Source organism: Trachypithecus francoisi, unplaced genomic scaffold (genome assembly GCF_009764315.1).
Source record: "Trachypithecus francoisi isolate TF-2019V2 unplaced genomic scaffold, Tfra_2.0 Lachesis_group0, whole genome shotgun sequence".
NCBI classification, from domain to species: domain Eukaryota; kingdom Metazoa; phylum Chordata; class Mammalia; order Primates; family Cercopithecidae; genus Trachypithecus; species Trachypithecus francoisi.
Window position 1 is genome coordinate 111951318 of NW_022681453.1, and position 26139 is coordinate 111977456.

The following is a 26139-nucleotide window of genomic DNA, read 5'->3' on the forward strand; positions in this document are numbered from 1 at the left end:
CACATTTTCATTGCAATTTTCCTCAATTTGTCTTTATTACACAACATAAATATAGGTTGTGTTGGCATTTACAATTACTACATATAAAGCAAAGTTAGAGGATAACACACCTTGAAAGATAAAGGAGTACAGTTTACTTTTCAATTGAATTATGCATATATAGATGTATTAGTCCATTTTCATGCTGCTGATAAAGATATACCCAAGACTGGGCGATTTACAAAAGAAAGAGGTTTAATGGACTTACAGTTCCATGTGTTTGGGGAAGCCTCACAATCATGGAAGGCAAGGAAGAGCAAGTCACATCTTACATGGATGGCAGCAGGCAAAAAAAGAGCCTGTGCAGAGAAACTCCTGTTTTTAAGACCATCAGATAGTCTAGGTGCAGTGGCTAATGTCTGTAATCCCAGCCCTTTGGAAGGCCAAGGTGGGTGGATTATCTGAGGTCAGGAGTTCATGACCAGCTTGGCCAACATGGTGAAACCCCATCTCTACTAAAAATACAAAAATTAGTCAGGTGTGGTGACACACGCCTATAATCCCAGCTACTCAGGAGGCTGAGGCAGGAGAATCGCTTGAACCCAAGAGGCTTAGGTTTCAGTTGCAGTGAGCTGAGATCATGCCACTGCACTCCAGCCTGGGCAACAGAGAGAGACTCTTTCTCAAACAAACAAACATAAAATTACAAACAAACAAAAAGAAAAACGACTCCCATCAGATCTCATGAGACTTATTCACCATCATGAGAACAGCATGGGAAATACCTGCCCCCATGATTCAACCACCTTCCACTGGGTCCTTCCCACAACATACAGGAATTCAAGATGACTTTTGGGTGGGGACACAGTCAAAAAATATCATCCCACCCTTGGCCTTGCCCAAATCTCATATCCTCACACTTCAAAACCAATCATGCCTTCCCAACAATCCCCCAAAGTCTTAACTCATTTCAGCATTAACTCAAAAATCCATAATTCAATATGTCATCCTAGAAAGGGCAAGTCCCTTCCACCTATGAGCCTGTAAAATCAAAAGTGAGTTACTTCCTAGATACTAAGCAGGTAAGGCATTGGGTAAATATAACCATTCCAAATGGGAGAAATTGGCCAAAGCAAAGGGGCTACAGGCCCCATGTAAGTCCAAAATCCAGTAGGGCAGTCAAATCTTAAAGCTCCAAGTCTCACATCCAGGTCACACTGATGCAAGAGGTGGATTCCCAGGTTCTTGGGCAGCTCCAACCCTGTGGCTTTGCGGGATACAGTCTCTCTCCTAGCTGCTTTCAAGGACTGGTGTTCAGTGTCTGTGGCTTTTCCTGGCACCCAGTGCAAGCTGCCAGTAGATCTACCATTCAGGGGCCTGGAGACGTTGGCTGTCTTCTTACAACTCCACTAGGCGGTGCCTCACTGGGGACTCTGTGTGGGGGCTCCAATCCCACATTTCACTTCCACACTGCCCTAGCAGAGATTCTCCATGAAGGCCCACACCTGCAGTTAACCTCTGCCTGGGCATCCTAGCATTTCTATACATTCTCTGAAATCTAGGCAGAAGTAATCAAACCCCAATTCTTGACTTCTATGCATTTACAGGCTCATCATCATGTGGAAACTGCCAAGTCTTGAGGCTTGCACACTCTGAAGCCATGGCCCAAGCTCTGCATTGGCCCCTTTCAGCCATTGCTAGAGCATTTGGGAAACAGGGCACCAATTTCCTAGGCTGCTCACAGCACAGGGAGGGACACTGAGCCCAGCCCATGAAACCATTTTGTCTTCCTTGGCCTCTGGGCCTGTGATGTGAGGGGCTGTCCTGAAGGCCTCTAAAAGGCCCTGGAGATATTATCTCCATTGTCTTGGTAATTAACATTCAGTTCCTCATTACTTATGCAAACTTCTGCAGCTGGTTTGAATTTCTTCTCAGACAATGGGATTTTCTTTTCTATTGCATTGTAAGTTGCAAATTTCCCAAACTTTTGTTTTGTTTTTTTCTTTTTGAAACTGAATGCTTTTAACAGTGCCCAGGTCATGTCTTGAATGCTTTGCTGCTTAGAAATTTCTTCTGCCAGATACCTTAAATCATCTCTCTCAAGTACAAAGTTCCACATATCTCTAGGGCTGGGGCAAAATGCTGCCAATCTCTTTGCTAAAACATAGCAAGAATCACCTTTGCTCCAGTTCCCAACAAGTTTCTCATCTCCATCTGAGACCACATCAGCCTGGATTTCATTGTCCATATCATTATCAGCACTTTGGTCAAAGCCATTCAATAAGTGTCAAAGAAGTTCCAAACTTTCCCACATTTTTCCTGTCTCCTTTTGAGCCCTCCAAACTATTCCAACCTCTGCATGTTATCCAGCTCCAAAACTGCTTCCACATTTTCAGGTGTCTTTTCAGCAGCTCCCTGCTCTACTGGTATCATTTATTGTATCAGTCCATTTTCATGCTGCTGATAAGATACCTGAGACTGGGTAATTTAGAAAGGAAAGAGATTTCATGGACTTACAGTTCCACATTCTGGGGATGCCTCACAATCATGGTGGAAGGCAAGGAAGAGCAAGTCCCGTCTCACATGGATGGCAACAGGCAATAAGAGAGCCTGTGCAGAAACACTCCCATTTTTAAAACCATCATCTCATGAGCTTTAGTCACCATCATGAGAAAAGCATGGGAAAGACCTGCCCCCAATATTCAACCACCTCCCACCGGCTCCCTCCCACACATGGGAATTCAAGATGACATTTGGGTGGGGACACAGCCAAACCACATCAATAGATGAATATCACTACTAACATATTATCATTAAAATGAGAAATATTACCATTAATATATTACCATTATCATAAATATTCACATTGTAATGAGACATTATGTGGCATCTTTTCTATTCTTACTTTTGGTTTACAGATATAAGTTTGGGGAAAAAATGTTTACATAAATAATTTGGTAGAAATGGAAGAAATTTTAGTACAGCAATACTATAAATCCTTTGAACTCCTTCTGAGTTATAGTCCAAAAGCCACTTTGTGATGTACCTTTGGAAAGTACTTTCATCAATCTATCAATATAAAATTCACTTATGTTTTCCTTCTACTTTTTTAAAGTTAATGATTTCAAATCTACTGTGTCGATAAACTAATGTGTTGCTCAATCCCTTTATTATTTATGCGGAAGTAGCCAAAATGCTTTATTTAGTCTCATTAAATTTTAATAAGTATTAATTAATATATCTTTATAGTTAAAGTATGCAAAAGTCTAAGAAAATAGAAATATCAGAAATACATTGAGTATAATTTGTATCATAAAAGAGTTTTATCTTAACACATGCTTTAAATACATTTTATTAAAATATTATGTTTGCAGATTTGGTGGATTCTGTTAAACAATGCCTGTTTCCTAACTTAAATGACACAAGCATTCCTCCTTGACAAATACCCTGCTACATTTGACTAGCCCTCTACCAAGAAAAAAATATGGCCTTGGGTTTCAATACAAACAAATTTTGGAGATACAAATTTGACTTCTGACTTTTAATTCTAAGATGAATAGATGCATGGGTAGTTAAATAAAAATATGAAATTTTACCATGAGTTTGTTGCCTGAGTGAAAAAAATTAACGCTTCTATTGATCTATCTATCTATCTACCTGTTTATCCTTTACCAATGCTTTGCTTTGATCTCTTAAGTCTCCCCAACAACATGTATTTTTTGACAGTCACTGGCAAGAGCTGATAAGGGGTGGAGAGGCAAAATCGATAAATGAACAATTTATATTCCTCAGGGTCTACTCTTCAAAGTATTTAAATTCAGAAAATTTCAACAGTAGCCAAAACTCACCATTTCTAATGCCATGTTTCAAGGTATTAAGATGGACAAATATATAAAGCCCAATATATGGTTTGTATTAGTTTATCTAAAGCAGATATTGCTAATACTAATACTTTAAATTGTTTATATTGTTTGTTGGTATATAGGCCTTAACATCCTAAGACAATGCAACATAGTAATATTTGAAATTTATGACAGGTAGGGAGGGAGATTTGTGAAAGGAAAAGTTGCTAAGAAAAACAGGTTGCTATTTTTCGTTCAATGTCTTCTCAGGTAGATAATTTTTAGTAAACAGTATATGTGTCTTTAAGATTTGATATTTGACTCTCTTAAAACAAGCCATGTTCATGTATATGTTAGAAAATCTTTGTGGTCCTAGGGGTTGTATATCTCATCTTGAAGACTACTTTTCAAACCATAGATCCCAGACGTCAGTATATATAGGAAGCAGACAAGTAACAAAATTGTACAAAGCAGATGAAGGAGGGACTCCAGTGAATTCAAGAGGAGGCTCCCTGTGGGAAGAGTGCATACTGTATGCCATTTGGGCATATGAACCCAATTTTTCAATTGAGTTTTTCAAAATAAGGTAACATTCTGGGGTGTTTTTTCCCTAATGTTAAATATTTTATTTTTTAAATGATAAAGATTCATTCAATATTTTTTTAAAACAATAAGTAGCCTACACAAAACATATCGGCAGCCCAATCTATCTTAGGCTTATCTATTTGTCTACCCTTATCTTTTCTCTCCATGTTTTCTGCCATGTACTTGGGTTTATACTTTCATTTATCTTAACATTTCAGTACATTGATTAGAGACTGGTCATGTTAGGGCATTGACATCTGGCTTGTTCTTGACATTTTTTTCTGAAATTAGAGTAACTCTACTTTGTTTCCATGCTTGCGGGAATCTAGACATGAATGGACAGACACTTGGAAAAGTGCATTCTTAAAGCATTTGTCTTAAAGGTAATGTGTTATATGAGCTATTTTACTACTTTCTATCACATGTCAAATGGGGAACATTTGTTCTCCATAATGCTTTTAAAGGGAGACTTTCAAAATAGTGTATGAACTTGCTTTACCTTTGAACATGCTGTGCATTCAGCCAGTCAGGAGCTTGCAAATGGTCCAGCCTCCCCAAGCACATTGGCTTTCTTAGGATATAATTCATTCCATCAGTACTCATTTTGTGTGTATGTGTGTGCCCACTCACCAACATTGCTGTGGACACTAAAACCTATCTCTTAAGTCAATTCCCATTTAGATATTCCAATTAATTCAGCTTTCTCTTTCCTGTGTTATATGCATATTCTGTACTTACTGTGTACTGTCACCTTGTCAGTTTGTATTTTGAACTTAAAAATTCTTCCTGCATTTCTACTACCTAGGGACATCATACTAATTTTCCAGCTCTGTACCCTCCACTTGTATGACTTTTTTTTCCTTTGTTTTCCTTGAGTACTTCTTCCTAATTCAAGCTCTTCCTTTCCTGAAAAGCTCTAATAACATAAATTTCATATTAGAAAATCAATTATGTTTCAAATTATTATTTATTGCTCATTGTGTTTTTTGCATTTTAAGCATTTCAAAACCAGTCATGAAATCTAACTAGAGCAAATTGCATTAGAAATTATTGGTGTCTAGCTTACAACAAGTAGTCAATGAATGTCTATTGTTTCAATCATCCTGACATTAAAAATAGATGCTAAGGGAGTAAGCATTATATATTAAGTAGTAGAGTTAGAACTTAATGCTTGCTTTAGTAAACAATTTCAGTGCATAAATCTTGTGAAAGTAATTAGAATTGATTTATTGATTTCAAGTTGTTTTTCTATTATTTGTTGTGTCTGTTTTTTTCTTTTCTTTTATCTGAATATTGCTGATCTATATGATCTTTTTCAATAACCACATTTGGATACTTTAAATCACATCCTAAATATTATTCGGTAAGTTTGGAGAAGTTAAAAAACAAACAAACAAACAAAAAAACTCATTACTCAGGAGAGAGATGGTATATGAAATCTTAAAAAAAAAAAGCCATCTTTCAATCTCTAATATTTAACAAGTCTAAATAAGATTCGTTTCAGGAAGGAAGCTCTCTCAAAAAGTATGAATCAGAAAAGTAAACTTTGGTTCCTATAGTGTTAGGTGGAGACAAGTTTCAGTTGTTTTTATAATAAATTCAATTGAATCTGTGTTCCCTTATACATTCCTCTCTTTTTAACTATGAAATATCTTTCGGGGCTCTCACCAATCTGCTATTTTCACATTTATAACACCACTGAGACATTTCTGATTTTGTACTTTTCTCAAGGAAAACAGCCAATGCATATTTAGATAACACTGATAAGTGGCATCATGTTTACATTTATTTTACATTTAATTTAGACTCAAAAAGGAAACCCTTTGCTTAGTTTAACTTCAGTGTCCACACAACTGCATAGCCACATAAGGCCCTCTGAGGTAACACACAGAAATTAATCTACTTGTATATTGTTCCTATAGTTAAATTCCCACTTAAAATTCATTATTATGTAAAGTAACTACAAAACTTGATGGAGAGAACTAATTTAATTTATTAAATCTTGTGAAAGTAATTGAAGCTGGAAACTTCTTTGAGCTGCAGAGAACATGGCTTCAGGGATGACTTGCCTTTATAAATTCTCTGTAGGATTATAGTGAACTAATCAATGTTAATAACTACATTGACATTCCCATTCTCTATGAAACCATCTATGAATGGCAGACCCAATATCTAGATCTAATACCTAGTTTCCATGATTGGAGACCAGAATGTATCACCCCAAAATATTACAAATTGATTTGGGCCATGCTACCCCAACATATGCCACCTTGGTATCTTTATTATTTTGAGCTGAAGGTATTTGAAAAATGGCAAATATAGGGAGAGACTTTCTGTGAACACTTGCATCTGTCTAAAGTCAGATTTAGAAAAAAAAAAAAAAAGAGAGAAATCTAAATTGTCATAAATCCCTTCCCTGGCTATTGTTTAACCAGCAGGAAAAATTGACTCCTATCAGAGAAAAGATTCGAAGTCAACACTGCACCCAGACAAACTTTGTCACAAATTATCAGAATTTCCATCTGTTATTCTAAGCACCCATTGATCTTTTCTAAAAGTCATTTGCTCTCCACAAGTGATCTACAGCCTCCTCTCCTTCCCCTATTAAGATGGTCTATATGCTGTCAAATCTTACCAATTTGAAGGGTATTCACTTTTTTTTTTTTTTTTTGTGATGTCCCATGCATGTAATATTAAAAACTGGCAAGTCCACATGCCTTTTCTTCTGTTAATCTGCCAGGTGTCAGTTTATTTCATACACCCAGCTATTGAACCAGGAGAGCAGAGGGAAAGTCTTTCCTCTCCTATATGGTGTTCTCAATAGAGTCTATTTCTCAATGTGTAATTTATCATTCATTAGGTGAATATAGTACTAACTGTAAAATATATTTCACTATTAATATAGCGAGAAGTTTTTTGCACTCATATTTTCTTCAACTCAAACTGTTCTCTCTTGTCTACTTACACTTGATATGGTAATCTGTTAATGACTAAGATCTGATCAGTTGCTTTCTGGGTGTCAACATTTTCACTTTCTTTTAATGAAACAGGTTTTATGTTGCAGAAAAATATTTCCCATGTGAAAGCTTACTCATGCATATTCTGCATCTGTATATCAATGAATCCTCTGGTTTAAATGGAAAGTACAGATTTTTTGAAAATGAAATGCAAGCTTATGCCATAAAGAAGTTGAATATCTGGGCCATAACGGATTAGTAATGAGTCATTAGTGACTAAGGTGAAGAAAAAATTGCTGTAAAGTAATAAATGGCTTTGCAGCACATGCAACATTCAGCAAGAACCAATGTCAATGGGAATCCAGGTGCCAAGCCTTCCTGTGAGTTTATAAACCACTTAGAAGAACACAGTTTATACCTTATAGTAGAGAATAAAACTGAATGCTTAAATCTCCAATTCTCATTAAACCTTAGCTACTTAGGTGGTAGATAGAGCAGTTTAAACAGTTATGAAAATTGTGTAGCATACTGATTACTCTTAGCACTTCCTAAAATCAGTCTATAATCATATTCACAAACAGCTGCCAGCAGTACTTCTCATTTCTTTGAAACTGGTTCTTTTTTCCAAAAGGTTATGTAGAAACCATGAATTCTCTGACAGAGCCATTCATGTCTCATTCTGAGAGGCACTTAGTACACTCAAGAAATAGTTGTTAAAAGCAAGAGTTTTTTTGTTTTGTTTTTGTTTTTGTTTTTTTTAGATTTTACAACAGTTATAGCAAGAGTTCTGTTCAGTTAAAAAGGATATAAGCTGTGGATTGGGAACAAGGATCTAGAGAAGTCCTGCCGGGCCATGCATGGCCTTTAATATTTCAGGACAGGAGGGAGGTTTGGGAGATCAAGAGAAGTGAGTGAAGGCAATAATCTGGGAAGTAAAAAGGCACACAGGACAAAGAGTGGCAGTGATTTACTATTAGGGAAGTATTTCAATGTTTTAATTGCCACTATTGGCTTATCATGACATGCTGACTGAATATTGACCCTGATTAAATGAATATCTTCAGTAACGCTGTCAAAATTTGCCCATTAGAAAATTTTGTAGTGGCTATGCTGCCACCTGACCCTGTCACCAGATGCCCTCAATGAGGTTGATATCTCTTATTTTCAATGGCCATTTCCTATTCTGTTCACAGATTAGAACATAAAGTCCCTGTCGAGTTACATAACAATTTACAGAACTAGCAAGTGACAGGACAGGAATTCATCTTTCTCCCACTGCTGTTAAAACTATCTCTGCTGAAGAATAAAAGGCCCCCTAGGGGAACCTAGAATAAGAACTCCACGTACAAGTGAAACCTTGGGAAGGTGTGGAGGGCTGTTCAGATGTGAGGGAGAGAAGGGACAGTGTCTTTGTTACAACTCAAGCTTGTCGCATTTTGTTCCTTATAATTCTAAAAATAAAACTTCAGATGTCCAAAAATATACACCGTATGAAATATATTTAAGCATGGCTTAGTTATTCAAGTTGTTCAGGGAAAATGGGCACTCTGGATAGAGAGGCTCTGTGTGAATGAAGGTGTGGCCCAAGATCACTAGGCAATTCTGTAAAGCATGAGCTCTAACTAGAGCGTTCTCTAGGTGTGACACATTGGGCAGGACACTTACTTCTCTAAGCTTCAGTTCCCTCGTCTGTAGAACTGTAATGATTCTCTTTATTCAATAACTAGGGAAATTTAGTGTGATGATTTATATTTAGGTCTTGCCATAATGACTGGGAAAAAAAGTGCTAAATAAGTGTTAGTTCTTACTATTGCTATTTTTACATAACAGAAAGGAAAAGTGAAAGTCTTATCTTCCTAACCCTAGCAGCTGCTATAGAATTTTTTGCAGAGTGAATATTTGATAAATGCTTTTTGAATGAGTAACAACTTAGACTAAATACCAGTTGACATGTTGTCTTTTCTGTTTTCAGTGAGATATTCCAATCATAGTAAACATCCATTAGAGTCAGGGTTATTTGATTTTTAATTTATTTTTCCTGCAGGTATGTATGTCTAGAGTTCCTTACACAGCAGCATGGAAAATGATAGATTTCAAGACTGTGGAAGACTATCAATTATAATAGTTTTATAAATGATAAATTGTAAAGTTACTTCACTTTACATAGGTGCACCTGTAAAGCATATAAATCAAAACATAATGTAGCATAGCATAGTGCTGTAGAACAACACCGTGGAAATAAGCTGAAGGCTAACTCAATTAAATGATAACGTGGTAACATTAAGCATTTGCTATGTGCTATGAAATTCAACAAGAGCTGTGGGGTAGCATAAAATATAAGAAATGAGCTCAGTCCTTAAGAGTGCTACTCTAGGCAGGGCGCTGTGGCTCACGCCTGTAATTCCAGCACTTCTGGAGGCCGAGGCGGGCGGATCACGAAGTCACCAGATAGAGACGATCCTGGCAACACGGTGAAACCCTGGCCCTACTAAAAATACAAAAAAAAAAAATTGGCCAGGCGAGATGGCGGGCGCCTGTAGTCCCAGCTACTCAGGAGGCTGAGGCAGGAGAACGTCGTGAACCCGGGAGGCGGAGCTTGCAGTGAGGCCGCACCATTGCACTCCAGCCTGCTTGACAGAGTGAGACTCCGTCTCAAAAAACAAAACAAAACAAAACAAAACAAAAAGGCCACTCTAAGTTACCATATAAGATTCCAAGTTTTTTTTTTTTTTTTTTAATTTAGTTATTTGTATATGCATTAATTTACAAATTTTACTGGAGACTTGCAATGTGCCACGCACACTGCTAGGCACTGAGTATACAATAAAAACAAAACAATGTTTTCACTTTCAAGGAACTTGTATTCTTGTGGAAGAGATAGACATGTAAACAGCTAATTAAAATGAAATGTTTTAAGTATTATAAGAATGAAATAGAACAGAATGTGATCGATCATAAGACAAATTGAACGTGACTGGTAATGTGTTTGGTAGGAGTTCACAGATGAGAAAATTAAGTCCCTTGAAAGAAGTTTCTAAAGCCCAAATTGTAGATTATAATAAATTATAAAAAGATAATTGCAAAGCAGCCCAGCCTAGTGGCTCACGCCTGTAATTCCAGCACTTTGAGATAATGAAGCGGACAGATCACCTGAGGTAAGGAGTTCAAGACCAGCCTGTCCGACAGGGTGAAACCCGTCTTTACTAAAAATACAAAAATTAGCCGGGCGTGGTGGTGTGTGCCTGTAATCCCAACTGCTCCAGACACTGAGGCAGGAGAATTGCTTGAACCCAGGAGGTGAAGGTTGCAGTGAGCGGAGATAGTGCCACTGCACTCCAGCCTGGACTACAAGAGCGAAACTCCGTCTCAAAAAAAAAAAAAAAAAAGTCAGGCAGGAATGGATATCAAGGAATATAGAATAGATTTTACAGAATGGTATTATATTCATTTAAGTAGATGGAAGGTATGTGGCCTTTGGATACTTTAATTTTTTTTAACTTGGAATTCTCCATTTTGACTATCCATCTGTAAACGAACTATGCATGTCCTTTATTTTGTGACATGATTCAGAGAATCTTAGTGAGAAAGGTCTCTAATGTTATTTGAATAAACTTTGCATTATTTATTGTCTAGAAAGCATCGCTGGCATTTGGTTCCTAAAACTTGGTTTTCCTTTTCTGTTTGAACACTGCCAGTGTTTGGGTTGCTTACTATCTGCCTTTTTTATATTTAACAAAAAATATTTCTCATTTATTTCTCCTAGTTTTCTCTACCGTTTGCATAAACTATTTGGTATCCTTTTCATTAAATAGCCCTTCAAAAATTTTATATACTACTCTTGTGTTTACAAAATCCTTTCTTTTACAAACTTAGTATAAATGCATAAATACGTATATACTAAAAGCATACGTTTAATACAAGCATCATCAGCTTCTTAAAACTATATCTCATATGGCATAGTTTCTAGATATTTGACCATTCGAGGAAGAGAAATAAAAGTGCTAGTAATATTTTTTACCTAGTAGCAGAAATAGACTTAAAACTCTTGAGCTATCTGGTCACATTTGTGGTGGTTCTCTTTAGAATGAGCTGTCCGATGTGTTTCTTTGTCACTAGCTCTTTTTATTTTCACCGTTTTTAAATATTGCTTGTTAGAATCTTCCATTTCCTGTTATAATTACTTGGTCTCTCTAGGTAAAATTGTTGGTCTTTTTTTACTCACGATTATAGTGATTTTATATTTGATAATAGTAGTTGGTTTACTAGAAAGAGGCTTAAACTCAGCTGTGTCTGTGTTACTTCCTGGACCTGTATTTCTTCATCTGTAAAATGAGGAGACATGAGTAGCCAAATTCTTTGGATTTAAAATTATGATTCCACAGGTCTATGCTCTATGTTCTCATTGGAACAAGTGGGGGCATCAGAGGTAACTATTATTTTTGCTGACTTTACAGTATCTTTTGAAATTAAACAACAATAATGATTATTCTTAGTTGAAGCAGTTATCTTGATCTTTGTTTTTGGCTAAGATTCAGTGGTGTGTGTGTAATTTATAGCAGCAGAAAAAAGCAGTAGCGGGAGGAGGAAAGACAACATGACCTTGTGAAGAGTGCAGCAATTGTGCTGTTCACATGAGAGAAAAATAAGAACCAATAAACACCACTTATTAGAGTAATAGATACCAAAGAAAAGAAAGAGGGATCATTGGTAAATAATGGGGCAGTCCTACTATCTCTTACTATTCTTTATTCTGTTCATGACATGAATGTAGCCTCATAAATTACTTTCTAAAGCTGAAAGTGTTTTTCTTTGAAAAGAGATTCATCATCTATGATTCTGATTCCCTGTACTGAAATGAATGGAATCAATTGCAAACCCTGTAACAGTGGTGCATAAAAATTACCTTTTGAGACCATAACCTTTCCCAAACAGCATAATAATTGAAATGCTATCTTGCTGCATGGCAATTGTGAGAATCTCACTTTCCCTTCTATTCCATATAAGACCTCAAAATCTCTCAGTGATATGACAAATAAATAAGCTTCATACCTGCAGCTTCATCTTCCCTCCTCTGAGCCAGCTAATATATCTCAATTGTTCAGATCCTCAAGAGTAATATGCTGTAACATTATTTCATAAATTAAAAAATTCTTAATTATGTCTACTTTCCAAAAACTTTTACATGAAAGGTTGTAAATATCTATACATACATATCTATATTTATATAATATCTATACAATATAATGTTGATACGTATATGAATGCATACATGCACAACACTAAAGGCATATATATGCAATACATACATGTACACATAAATGCATACACACATAGTAAATGACAGTTTATAGTGTCCACTGTTGTTCTGTGCACTTCATACTTCATACAGTAACTCATTTAATCTTCACAATTCATAGTAGGCACAACTGCATATTATAGTAAGATATCATTATCCCCATTTTATAGATGAGAAATCTGAGAAATGATAAAGTGAAGTTACTTGGCTAAGGTCACACAGTAAAGGAATTGAGGAAGCAATTTCCTGCAATGACATTACTCTTATGTTACTGATTATTTTTATATTGCCATATAAATGTTCCATAAATCAACATACTGAATATCTACTTCCTATGTGTGTTCTACTATAAAATTATTAAAGTTAACAAAATGTAACAAATGAATCATTTGGAAACAGGTAGTAAAAAGGGGGTAGAAAATTTTGGAGGTGATTGGTCCCTACACAAATTTAAAACTTAAAAACAAAAATTAACTCTTGGTTTCTAAGAATTCTACTTCCTTCTAATATCTCATTTTCAGCACATCTTGGCTGTACTTTATCATAGTGAACAGGAGGAAGGAATAATCTGTTATTTACCAAAGTCTTTCTATTTAAATATCAGGCATATCTAAGGAATCTAGTAGACAATTCTTAATTGTAAAAATACAATTCTTAATTCTCCTCACAGGTCATATTCAATATTTTAAAATTTTTCTTAGAAGAAGGTAGGGGGTGTGAGTGATAGAGTAAAGAAGAATTACATCATACAAGAAAATGGAATAAGGAAGAGGAGATAAAAGAAAATGACCTTGGAAATCCATCTACATAGAAAGTCATCTCAAATTGAAGTGATCAACAAAAGATATTTTCTATATTAGGAATACAAGTCTCTTTGTAAGTCTCTAAGGATTTACTTTATGAATCTTGGTGCTCCTGTATTGGGTGCATATATACTTAGGATAGTTAGCTCTTCCTGATGAATTGATCCCTTTAACATTATGTAATGGTCTTCTTTGTTTCTTTTGATCTTTGATGGCTTAAAGTCTGTTTTATCAGACATTAGCATTGCAACCCCTGCTTTTTTTTGTTCTCCATTTTCTTGGTAGATCTTCCTCTATCCCTTTATTTTGAGTCTATGTGTGTCTCTTCAGATGAGATGGGTCTCCGGAATACAGCAAACTGGTGGGTCTTGACTCGTTATCCAATTTGCCAGTCTCTGTCTTTTAATTGGACCATTTAGTCCATCTACATTTAAGGTTAATATAGTTAGATGTGAACTGGATTCTGTCATTATGATATTAGCTGGTTATTTTGCTCGCTAGTTGATGCAGTTTCTTCCTAGCATCGATGGACTTTACATTTTGACATGTTTTTGCAATGGCTGGTACTTGTTTTTCCTTTCCATGTTTAGTGCTTCCTGCAAGATCTCTTGTAGGGCAGGCTTGGTGATGACAAAATCTCTAAGCATTTGCTTGTCTGTAAAGGATTTTATTTCTCCTTCACTTATGAAACTTAGCTCACACTCCCATACAATAATAATATAAGACTTTAACACCCCACTGTCAATATTAGACAGATCAACGAACCAGAAAATTAACAAGGATATCCAGGAATTGAACTCAACTTTGCACCAAGCGGACTTAATAGACATCTACAGAACTCTCCACCCAAAATCAACTGAATATACATTTTTCTCAGCATCACATCACATTTATTCCAAAATTGAAAACATAGTTGGAAGTAAAGCACTTCTCAGCAAATGTACAAGAACAGAAATGATAACAAACTGTCTCTCAGACCACAGTGCAATCAAACTAGAACTCAGGACTAACAAACTCCATCAAAACCGCTCAACTACATGGAAACTGAACAACCTCCTCCTGAATGACTACTGAGTACATAATGAAATGAAGGCAGAAATAAAGATGTTCTTTGAAACTACTGAGAACAAAGATACAACATACCAGAATCTCTGGGAAACATTTAAAGCGTATGTAGACAGAAATGTATAGCACTAAATGCCCACAAGAGAAAGCAGGAAAGATCTAAAATTGACACCCTAACATCACACTTAAAAGAACTAGAGAAGCAACAGCAAACACATTCAAAAGCTAGCAGAAGGCAAGAAATAACTAAGATCAGATCACAACTGAAGGAGATAGAGACACAAAAAACCCTCCAAAAAATCAATGAATCCAGGAGCCGGTTTTTTTGAAAAGATCAACAAAATTGATAGACCGCTAGCAAGACTAATGAAGAAGAAAAGAGAGAAGAATCAAATAGACGCAATAAATAAATGATGAAGGGGATATCACCACTGACCCCACAGAAATACAAACTACCATCAGCGAATACTATAAACACCTCTACGCAAATCAACTAGAAAATCTAGAAGAAATGGATAATTTCCTGGACACTTACATTCTCCCAAGACTAAACCAGGAAGAAGTTGAATCCCTGAATAGACCAATAGCAGGCTCTGAAATTGAGGCAATAATTAATAGCCTAACAACCAAAAAAAGTCCAGGACCAGACAGATTCACAGCCGAATTCTACCAGAGGTACAAGAAAGAGTTGGTACCATTCCTTCTGAAGCTATTTCAATCAATAGAAAAAGAGGGAATCCTCCCTAACTCATGTTACGAGGCCAATATCATCCTGATACCAAAGCCTGATAGAGATACAACAAAAAAAGAGAATTTTAGACCATAATCCCTGATGAACATCGATGCAAAAATCCTCAATCAAATACTGGCAAACCAAATTCAGCAGCACATCAAAAGCTTATCCACCATGATCAAGTGGGCTTCATCCCTGGGATGCAAGGCTGGTTCAACATACGCAAATCAGTAAAAATAATGCAGCATATAAACAGAACCAAAGACAAAAACCACATGATTATCTGAATAGATGCAGAAAAGGCCTTTGACAAAATTCAACGGCCCTTCATGCTAAAACTCTCAATAAATTCGATATCAATGCAACATATCTCAAAATAATGAGCTATTTATCACAAACCCACAGCCAATATCAGACTGAATGGACAAGAACTGGGAAGCACTCCCTTTGAAAACTGGCACAAGACAGGGATGCCCTCTCTCACCACTCCTATTCAACATAGTGTTGGAAGTTCTGGCTAGGGCAATCAGGCAAGAGAAAGAAATCAAGGTATTCAGTTAGGAAAAGAAGAAGTCAAATTGTCCCTGTTTGCATGATTGTATGTTTAGAAAACCCCATTGCATGATTGTATGTTTAGAAAACCCCACATGACATGATTGTATGTTTAGAAAACCCCATTGTCTCTGCCCAAAATCTCCTTAAGCTGATAAGCAACTTCAGCAAAGTCTCAGGATACAAAATCAATGTGCGAAAATCACAAGCATTCTTATACACCAGTAACAGACAAACAGAGAGCCAAATCAGGAATGAACTTCAATTCACAATAGCTTCAAAGAGAATAAAATACCTAGGAATTCAACTTACAAGGGATGTAAAGGACCTCTTCAAGGAGAGCTACAAACCACTGCTCAGTGAAATAAAAGAGGACACAAACAAATGGAAGAACATACCATGCTCATGGATAGGAAGAATCAATATTGTGAAAATGGCCGTACTTCCCAAGGTAATTTATAGATTCAGTGCCATCCCCATTAAGCTACCAATGACTTACTTCACAGAATTGAAAAAAAAACTGCTTTAAAGTTCATATGGAACCAAAAAAGAGCCCGCATTGCCAAGACAATCCTAAGCCAAAAGAACAAAGCTGAAGGCATCATGCTACTTGACTTCAAACTATACTACAAGGCTACAGTAACCAAAACAGCATGGTAATGGTACTAAAACAGAGATATAGACCAATGGAACAAAACAGAGCCTTCAGAAATAATGCCACACATCTACAGCCATCTGATCTTTGACAAACCTGAGAAAAACAAGAAATGGGAAAAGGATTCCCTATTTGATAAATGGTGCTGGGAAAATTGGTTAGCCATAAGTACAAAGCTGAAACTGGATTCTTTCCTTACTCCTTATACAAAAATTAATTCAAGATGGATTTGAGACTTAAATGTTAGACCTAAAACCATAAAACCTCTAGAAGAAAACCTAGGGAATACCATTCAGGACGTAGGCATGGGCAAGTACTTCATGTCTAAAACACCAAAGGCAACAGCAGCAAAAGCCAATATTGACACATGGGATCTAATTAAACTAAAAAACTTCTGCACAGCAAAAGAAACTACCATCAGAGTGAACAGGCAACCTACAGCATGGGAGAAAATTTTTGCTATCTACTCATCTGACAAAGGGCTAATATCCAGCACCTATAAAGAACTCAATCAAATTTACAAGAAAAAAACAACCCCATCAGAAAGTATGCAAAGGATATGAACAGACACTTCTCCAAAGAAGACATTCATACAGCCAGCAGACACGTGAAAAAATGCTCATCATCACTCGCCATCAGAGACATGCAAATCAAAACCACAGTGAGATACTATCTCACACCAGTTAGAATGGCAATCATTAAAAAATCAGTAAACAACAGGTGCTGGAGAGGATGTGGAGAAATAGGAACACTTTTACACTGTTGGTGGGATTGTAAACTAGTTCAACCATTGTGGAAAACAGTGTGGAGATTCCTCAAGGATCTAGAACTAGAAATACCATTTGACCTAGCCATCCCATTACTGGGGATATACCCAAAGGAGTATAAGTCATGCTGCTATAAAGACACATGCACACGTATGTTTATTGTGGCACTATTCACAGTAGCAAAGACATGGAATTAACCCAAATGTCCATCAGTGACAGACTGGATTAAGAAAATGTGGCACATATACACCATGGAATACTATGCAGCCATAAAAATGGATGAGTTCGTGTCCTTTGTAGGGACATGGATGCAACTGGAAACCATCATTCTCAGCAAACTATTGCAAGAACAGAACCAAATACCACATGTTCTCACTCATGGGTGGGAAATGAACAATGAGATCACTTGGACACAGGAAGGGGATCATCATACACCAGGTCCTATTGCGGAGAGCATCGGGGGAGGGATAGCATTAGGAAATATACCTAAGGTAAATGACGAGTTAATGGGTGCAGCACACCAACATGGCACATGTATACATATGTAACCTGCATGTTGTGCACATGTACCCTAGAACTTAAAGTATATATAAAAAAAAGAATACAAGAAGATGTTAGCAAAATTTTAGTATATTACCATACAAAAACACTCAATAGTTTATCTTTAGTAAATTAGACCTATCTTTACTGTCTTATGTTTCCATCTTCTAGGACCCAAGCAAAAGTATGACTAATTGCTTATGAAAACACTGAAATAAACAGGAGCACTGTGATGTGAGCTCATCTCTAGTTCAATAGATACCAGGAACATAGCTAAGGCCAATTGAAAGTACAGTCTCTGGCATTGTGGCCCAAGAATGGGATTTTAAGCACCTCTCCAGGTGACTATAATGCACATTCTGAGCTCAGAATCATTGCTTTAAATGTTATAACTCCTTTTGCAGTTAGGATCCAAAGTCAAGAAACTTGGGCTTAATGTGGGGAAAAACAGAAGACTTTGAAGGAAACATTGACAATTTGCCCTCTGTGTAACTTCTGTGACACTGTGCAATCTCTGCCTGGCTTATCTCTGTGATATCATTTCCTGCTCTCCTCCTGCCCCTTTACTGTTGTACAGTCCCTTTAATTCTCAATTCATCAAACACACCAAGTGCTATTATGCCTCCAGGATTTCACATATGTTAGTCCCAATTCCTACAATGCACTCTTCCCTACTACTTGCCTGACTAGTATTGTGCCAATTTAGATAAGTGGTAATCACATTTCCCAGAATTCTCTTCCTTGCCTCAGTTCCAAATTAGTAGTGAATACAAGAGATACTTGAAATGAGATCTGAAAGGCAGAGAGGAGTAACAGATATATTATTTTCACATGTGGAAAGTTGGTTCCAGGGAACTGTGATACACGTACCATTGTGGTTCACACAGTTTTGTTCTCATTGGCTAGCTCATCTTGTTTGCAAAGAACAACAGTTGAGCCTCTAGCTCCTGCAGGAGCTACCACATCCTCCTTTGATTTCTTCAACTCCTGAACTATGTACACGTAGATCTTCATGACAAAGGTCCAAATTTATCCTGAAGTTCATTTGAATTATTGAGGTTGATAGCCTGGAGGGAGTGAGATACTGGTGCAAGTTCTAGTCCATTCTCACCTGTTCCACGCTCTCCTTGTTCTCCACACTTCACACCCATATACCGTTCCTAAATTCCTGTTCCGCTGACTTCAACCTCCAGCACCAGATGCAAAGATGGAAGCCTTATATAGGCTATTTAATCATCCCTCACCATTATGTGAGATCAAATTCCTATAAGAAAACCCTATATATCAGTCCTAGTGATTCTATTTCTTCAAACAAATTCTGACTGATAGATCTAGCTTCTCTTTCTCTTTTAGGGTTTAAATTAAATATCCCTCCTCAGGGCCTTCCCAGAGAACATTGTCTAGAATATATACCTCTCTTCACTTCCCTAGTTACACTCTATCTCAGTCTATTGTTTATTTTTTTCCAAGAACTTATCATATTTATTTATTTTATTAGTGTTTGCTTATTTGTTATCTATCTCCCTCACTACAATATAGATTCCATAGGGGAAGGAGTCAACCCTGTTCTCTTTATCACTTCATCTCCAACGTCTGTCACAATTCCTGATACATAGTGAATGTTCCAGAAACATTTTTGTATACATGAAATGAATGAAAAATAAATAGACATACATTTTGGAGAGGTAGCTTTGAGATTCTTGTGAACAAATAATTCAAGAAGAGATTTGTGGCTGGTTAACCAGATAGGGGACTACTGAAAGTGATAAAGGCCTGAAATAGATCAGTGTAAAAAATGAGGGGGAAAGATATCTTTAAATGGACCAAAAAAAAAAAAAAAAAAAAGGCTAGATAGAAGAATTTGGCTGCTCTATGAACAAGTTTATGAGAAAGAAGGGAGAATCAAGATGACAGATTTCTCACAGGTTGCCAGGGGAATGGTGATGCTGCAATAGATTAAAGACAAAGAAAAACTTTTAAGGAGTAAGATAGTGAGTTTGAAGTTTTCAACTCAAATGAAAATTTCTGGATAAAAGCCAGGAATAGTGACACACTTAGATGTATCAGATAGTGATATTATTTGAAGCCATGACAATAGTTAAAGTTGTCTAGGTAGATTGCGGAAGTGAGTTAAGAAGGGGTCCAAGGAATCCTTAAATATTTGTGATGGGAGGATGGGAGGTGAGCAAAGATATAAAGCATAAGAAATTGAAAATTATTTTCTCCCATTCTGTAGGTTGCCTGTTCACTCTGATGGTAGTTTCTTTTGCTGTCAAGAAGCTCTTTAGTTTAATTAGATCCCACTTGTCAATTTTGGCTTTTGTTTCCAGGGATTGCTTTTGGTGTTTTAGTCATGAAGTCCTTGCCCATGCCTATGTCCTGAATGGTATTGCCTAGGTTTTCTTCTAGGGTTTTTACTGGCCATCAGAGAAATGCAAATCAAAACCCCAACAAGATACCATCTCACACCAGTTAGAATGGCGAGCATTAAAAAGTCAGGAAATAACAGGTGCTGGAGATCATGTGGAGAAATAGGAACATTTTTACACTTCTAAAGAAGTGTTGGTGGGACTGTAAACTAGTTCAACCATTGTGGAAGACAGTGTGGCAATTCCTCAAGGATCTAAAACTAGAAATACCATTTGACCCAGCCATCCCATTACTAGGTATATACCCAAAGACTTATAAATCATGCTGCTATAAAGACACATGCACACGTATGTTTATTGTGGCATTATTCACAATAGCAAAGACTTGGAACCAACCCAATGTCCATCAATGATAGACCAGATTAAGAAAATATGGCACATATACACCATGGAATACTATGCTGCCATAAAAAAGGATGAGTTCATGGCCTTTGTAGGGACATGGATGCAGCTGGAAACTGTCATTCTAAGCAAACTATCACAAGGACAGAAAGCCAAACATCGCATGTTCTCACTCATATGTGGGAATTGAACAATGAGAACCCTTGGACACAGGATGGGGAACATCACACACTGGGGCCTGTCATGGGGTGGAGGGAGAGGGAAGGGATAGCATTAAGAGATATACCTAATGTAAATGATGAGTTAATGGGTACAGCACACCAACATGGCACATGTATACATACCTATGTAACAAACCTGTACGTTGTGCACATGTACCCTAGAACTTAAAGTATAAAAAAAAAAAAGAAAATTCTTTACCATTTTTAAAGTATAAAGGGAAATTGTTTCATATCAGATAACTACACTGATATTAAGAGCAGAGTCCCACACATCATTCCTCTGAACCAGGAACCTCAGAAACCAGCCAGTCAATTATATGAGCATTTCATATTCTCTATCTTCTTTCCTTTTTTTTTTTTTTCCTCTCAGCTCTTCTACCAAAATGCTCATTGTAATATTACAAACTGAGGTGAAAAACACTGCATTGCCTGCAAAGAGATTTGCATTTTCTGCCTTATGCAGTAGTTCTCAACTGGGGGCAATTTTGCTTTCCAAAATATATTTGGCAATGTTGGGAGGCATTTTTGACTGCTCTGGAATCTCCTTGGTACACATCAGGATGCTGCTAGACATCCTACAGTACACAAGACCATGGTCTTCACTCCACAACAAGACTGTCCATCCCCAAATTACTGCAGTATTGAGGCTGAGAATCACTGATCTAGAAAAACATTTTGCAAATAACTCTTTTGGAACATTATTTGCAAAAGTTCCCTGGAATATTAATAGATTTTGTGCATATAATTACAAACACATGTGCATAAACAACTATGTAGTCAAATAAATTGCGAAAAAAAAATTCACAATTACAGGTCTATTTACTCCAGTATTCCTCAGTATTCCTCAGAGTCTTAAATATATTAATGAACATTTTAAATATCTTTAAAATGATATTCTGTGTGTCCTGTTTCCCATACTTGGTTGACTTTGGAGACTGTTTCTGATGAAATACATTGAGGAAATAATGTTCTCCAAAAAAACCTTTGGTAAACACTATTTTGGAGTCTAGGAATGGAATTTAGAATATAAGGGACAATAATAATAGGATTATTGTCTCCTAAACAATGTACTAAGAGATAAGCATAGAGACCTGTCATCTAATTTCAGGTCTGATCTATTAATTAATCCAAGGAGTTAGTTGTAGAGTGCTTTAACGAGAGACCTGTTATTATCTGATAAACAAAAGCAGGTAAACTTAAGAGTGTATGAAAATTTAAAAATACAGTATCTGTGCTATAATATTTGTAGAAAATCAAACTAAGAAATATGTAACATAAAAAATAGAAATCAAACCAACATATTTAGACAAAGCATAGTACTTATTTCAAACAATATAAATTAAATTCACCATTATAATTAAAATAAAATATTTCAGACTAAATTTAAAATAGTATTCAAGCTATATAGAAAAACATGTTGTAAATCGTGTGTCCTCCATTTACTTGGCATGTCTATAATATGGCAAATTTAATCTCTGGTTAAAATCGCTGACTAGATTTTATTACATTTTGGATTTATTCTGACATCAGTGAAAAAAACAGAAATATCATCATCCCTGGTTATTTGTGGGATATTAGTCACAGGAAGCCCCTGGATAACAAAATCCCTGATGCTCAAGTCTCTGGTATAAAGTGGCATAGTATTTAGATATAATCTATGCACATCCTTCTGTATATTTTAAATCATCTCTAGAATACTTATAATACCTAATACAGTGTAAATGCTCTGAAAATAGTTGTTACACTGTATTGTTTAGGGAATGACAAGAAACACAGTCTGTACAATTCCAGAACAGATGCAGCCATCTTTTTTCTCCAATATTTTCATTCTGCATTTGGTTGAATCTGTGGATGCACAACCCATGGATACAGTAAGCCATATATATACATATATATATATACACACACACATATATGTGTGTATATATATACATAGACTTTTATATTGTAGCTGCAGCATCATATTATCATCACTACTTTTTAAAAGCAGAGCATTTTATTTGTCATATGATGCTATCTCTCAGGCCTTATTTTTACTTGGAAAAATGGTTGTGAGTCATTGACTGGCAAATATATCAGTAGACATAGAGATTTTAAAAATTTGTAACAAGTTTAGAATATTTTGAAGATTTTATGTTATAAACTTTTAAAAATAAAAATATCTGGAAATAATTCAAAGAGTACAACAGTAAGTGATGATAATGCTAAATTGTCTGGAAAATAGGATATATAAAGAAGGCTAAAAATGATGGTTGGCTTCTGAAAGAGAATTCTGAGGAATGAGTTACTGAAAATCCTGTTTGAACCAAAACCAGAACATATAAAAATATACTTAAATTGTACCAAGAGATAAGGTTAAACATAAAGATGAACTGTGTTTTCTGAAGTTGGCACATTTATAGCATCTTGAGGGCAAGTGTCTCAACTCCTCTTATATGTTGAATTATACTTAATTATGCTTGGATAAATATAAAATGTATTATTTATTTTTATCTATAAACACACTTCTATGATTTTAATAAATGTTTCCCTAAATGTATGTTGTAAAGAGTGGTTAAATAAAAATCACATGCAGCAATGGCAGAGTGAAATATACCAAAAGATTTTTCAAGGATGGACGTGGGTGTCTGTGTGCATAAAGATAGGATACTATACATGGAGAAATTACTATAGTTCAGTGCCAGTACCTCAGTATTTTAGGCTCTGAAACCTTTTTATATACAGTTTTATATAAACCTTATGTGTAGGAGTAGTGGTTATCTTTCTGACAGGCTAAAATTAGCCAAAGTGAGAAGACTGATGCATCAAATCCTACTGCTAATATATTAATTGGCAACAGAGCATGTACTTGCACAGATGTAGAAATTTTTATGTTGGCTTAATTGCACATTCTTTCTCAATCATTAATAATAGGTGAAGAGCAAAGCTATATTATTTGTTTGGTGAATATAAAATAATAAGAAATGAATTCATGCATTAAGCAGATAGGCCAGTTTATACTGTGGTAACACATTAAACGCTAAAATTTCAGTGGCTTAACATAATAAAGGTTAATTTCTGTCTTGGAAAGGTCGAGAATCATATGAAAGCTCTGTTTTTTTTTGTTTGTTTGTTTTTTTGTTTGTTTGTTTTTTTTTTTTTTTTTTTTGAGACAGAGTCTTGCTCTGTCGCCCAGGCTGGAGTGCAGTGGCACGATCTCGGCTCACTGAAAGCTCCGCCTCCCGGGTTCACGCCATTCTCTTGCCTCAGCCTCCCGAGTAGCTGGGACTACAGGTGCCCACCACCTCGCCAGGCTAGTTTTTTGTATTTTTTTTTTTTAGCAGAGACGGGGTTTCACCGTGTTAGCCAGGATGGTCTCGATCTCCTGACCTCGTGATCCGCCCGTCTCGGCCTCCCAAAGTGCTGGGATTACAGGCGTGAGCCACCGCGCCCGGCCTGAAAGCTCTTAAAAATTGAGTCTTAAAGTGACACAGAACTCTTTTGCTCAATGCAATGGCCCAAACTGGCCATATGGAATTGCCTAATTAGAAGAAGTCTAAGAGATGTGAAAATGCACTCAAATATTTGGCGAGTTGTAGAAGGCTCTGCTCTGGTTAGATCAGTTGATTATTTAATGGCATAGGTTAAGATAGGCTTCTGCAACAATCTCTCAGGTTGTGAGGAATTTGTCCATGAGCTGAACAGCTTAAAGAGAGGGTGTACTTCTCCCTCTTTTAAAGAGCTTTAAAACGGACTTGGTTTACATTTTATTTTGAAGTTTCACTTTCTTTTTTTTTTTTTTTTTTTTTTTTTTTTTTTTTTTTTTTTTTTTTTTTTTTTTTTTTTTTTTTTTTTTTGTTGAGACGGAGTTTCGCTCTGTCGCCCAGGCTGGAGTGCAGTGGCCGGATCTCAGCTCACTGCAAGCTCCGCCTCCCGGGTTTACGCCATTCTCCTGCCTCAGCCTCCCGAGTAGCTGGGACTACAGGCGCCCGCCACCTCGCCCGGCTAGTTTTCTGTATTTTTTTTAGTAGAGACGGGGTTTCACCGTGTTAGCCAGGGTGGTCTTGATCTCCTGACCTCGTGATCCGCCCGTCTCGGCCTCCCAAAGTGCTGGGATTACAGGCTTGAGCCACCGCGCCCGGCTGAAGTTTCACTTTCTATACAATATGATATCTGACAACCTCATTTTTAGTTTGGCACAGTCCATTTAATATGTTTCTATTTAAAAAACATAATGTCAGCTGACTTAGTAGCCAGTCTATCTTTAGTGTTTGCTATTTTAATTATACTTTAAACCAATCAATTACTGTTTTTTAAAGAAAAAAATGCAGATTTGAAGATATAATACTTAGACATTGCATTGTCTTTAATAACCAAATCATTTTAATTTGACTAATTAAATGTCTAATAAATAACCATTAAATCTTCAAGAAAATTGGTAAATTGAATTTATTCTCTCAGGGGTTTTAAGACACAGTTTACAAGTACAGCATTTTCTAAATAATATGATTTGTATTTTGTTAAAGATACACAAAATTTTACAAAATGTTTTCTGTGATAGAAAATAATTAGAATTAACCCAAATAATCAGAATTAACCCACTTGGGTTAATTCTATCCATAGAACTAAGAATGGTATGGTGCTTGGAAAAAAAATGAGTTATACCTATATGAGCTGCTCAAGGTATACGTAAAACAGGAAGTTTGACAAATGAATATATAACATGATTTATTTTTATTTAGGGGATAACATAAACTAATGCATACCATGTTAAAATAAGCACAGGAAAAAAAAAACTGCTAAAATAGTCACCAAACTCTGTAGCAGTGGATACAATTTAATATTTTTTATAATAGTTGCTCTTTGTACATTAGAAAAATATATTACTTTCTTAATCATTAATTAAGCAATAGTTAAAACAATATTTAAAGAGAAAACACATATATTTGACGAATGAGAAATTACATAAAATGATAAACTTATTTTTTAGGGGTAAACTTTGATTCAGAGCCAAAAAACTCCATGAAAATCGACTAAATAAAAACTTCTTTAGATAATGGTCTCAGCTACTTGGAACGCTGAGGTGGAAGTATCGCTTGAGCCCAGGAGTCCAGAGTTGCAGTGAGCTATGATTTTGTCACTGCACTCCAGCCTGAGCAACAGAGCAATATGCTGTCTCAAAGAACAAAAACAAAACAAAACAAAAATTATCTGTCCCAAGATTGCCCTTTATATTCTACGTATTAGTTACCTACTACTGTATAAGAAATTACCCCCAGATCTGGCATCTTGAATGATGGTTATTATCTCATAGTTTCTGTGGGTCAAGAATATAGAAGTCACCTAGCTGGGTGGTTGGGGACAACATCCCTCATGAATTTATAGACAAACCAT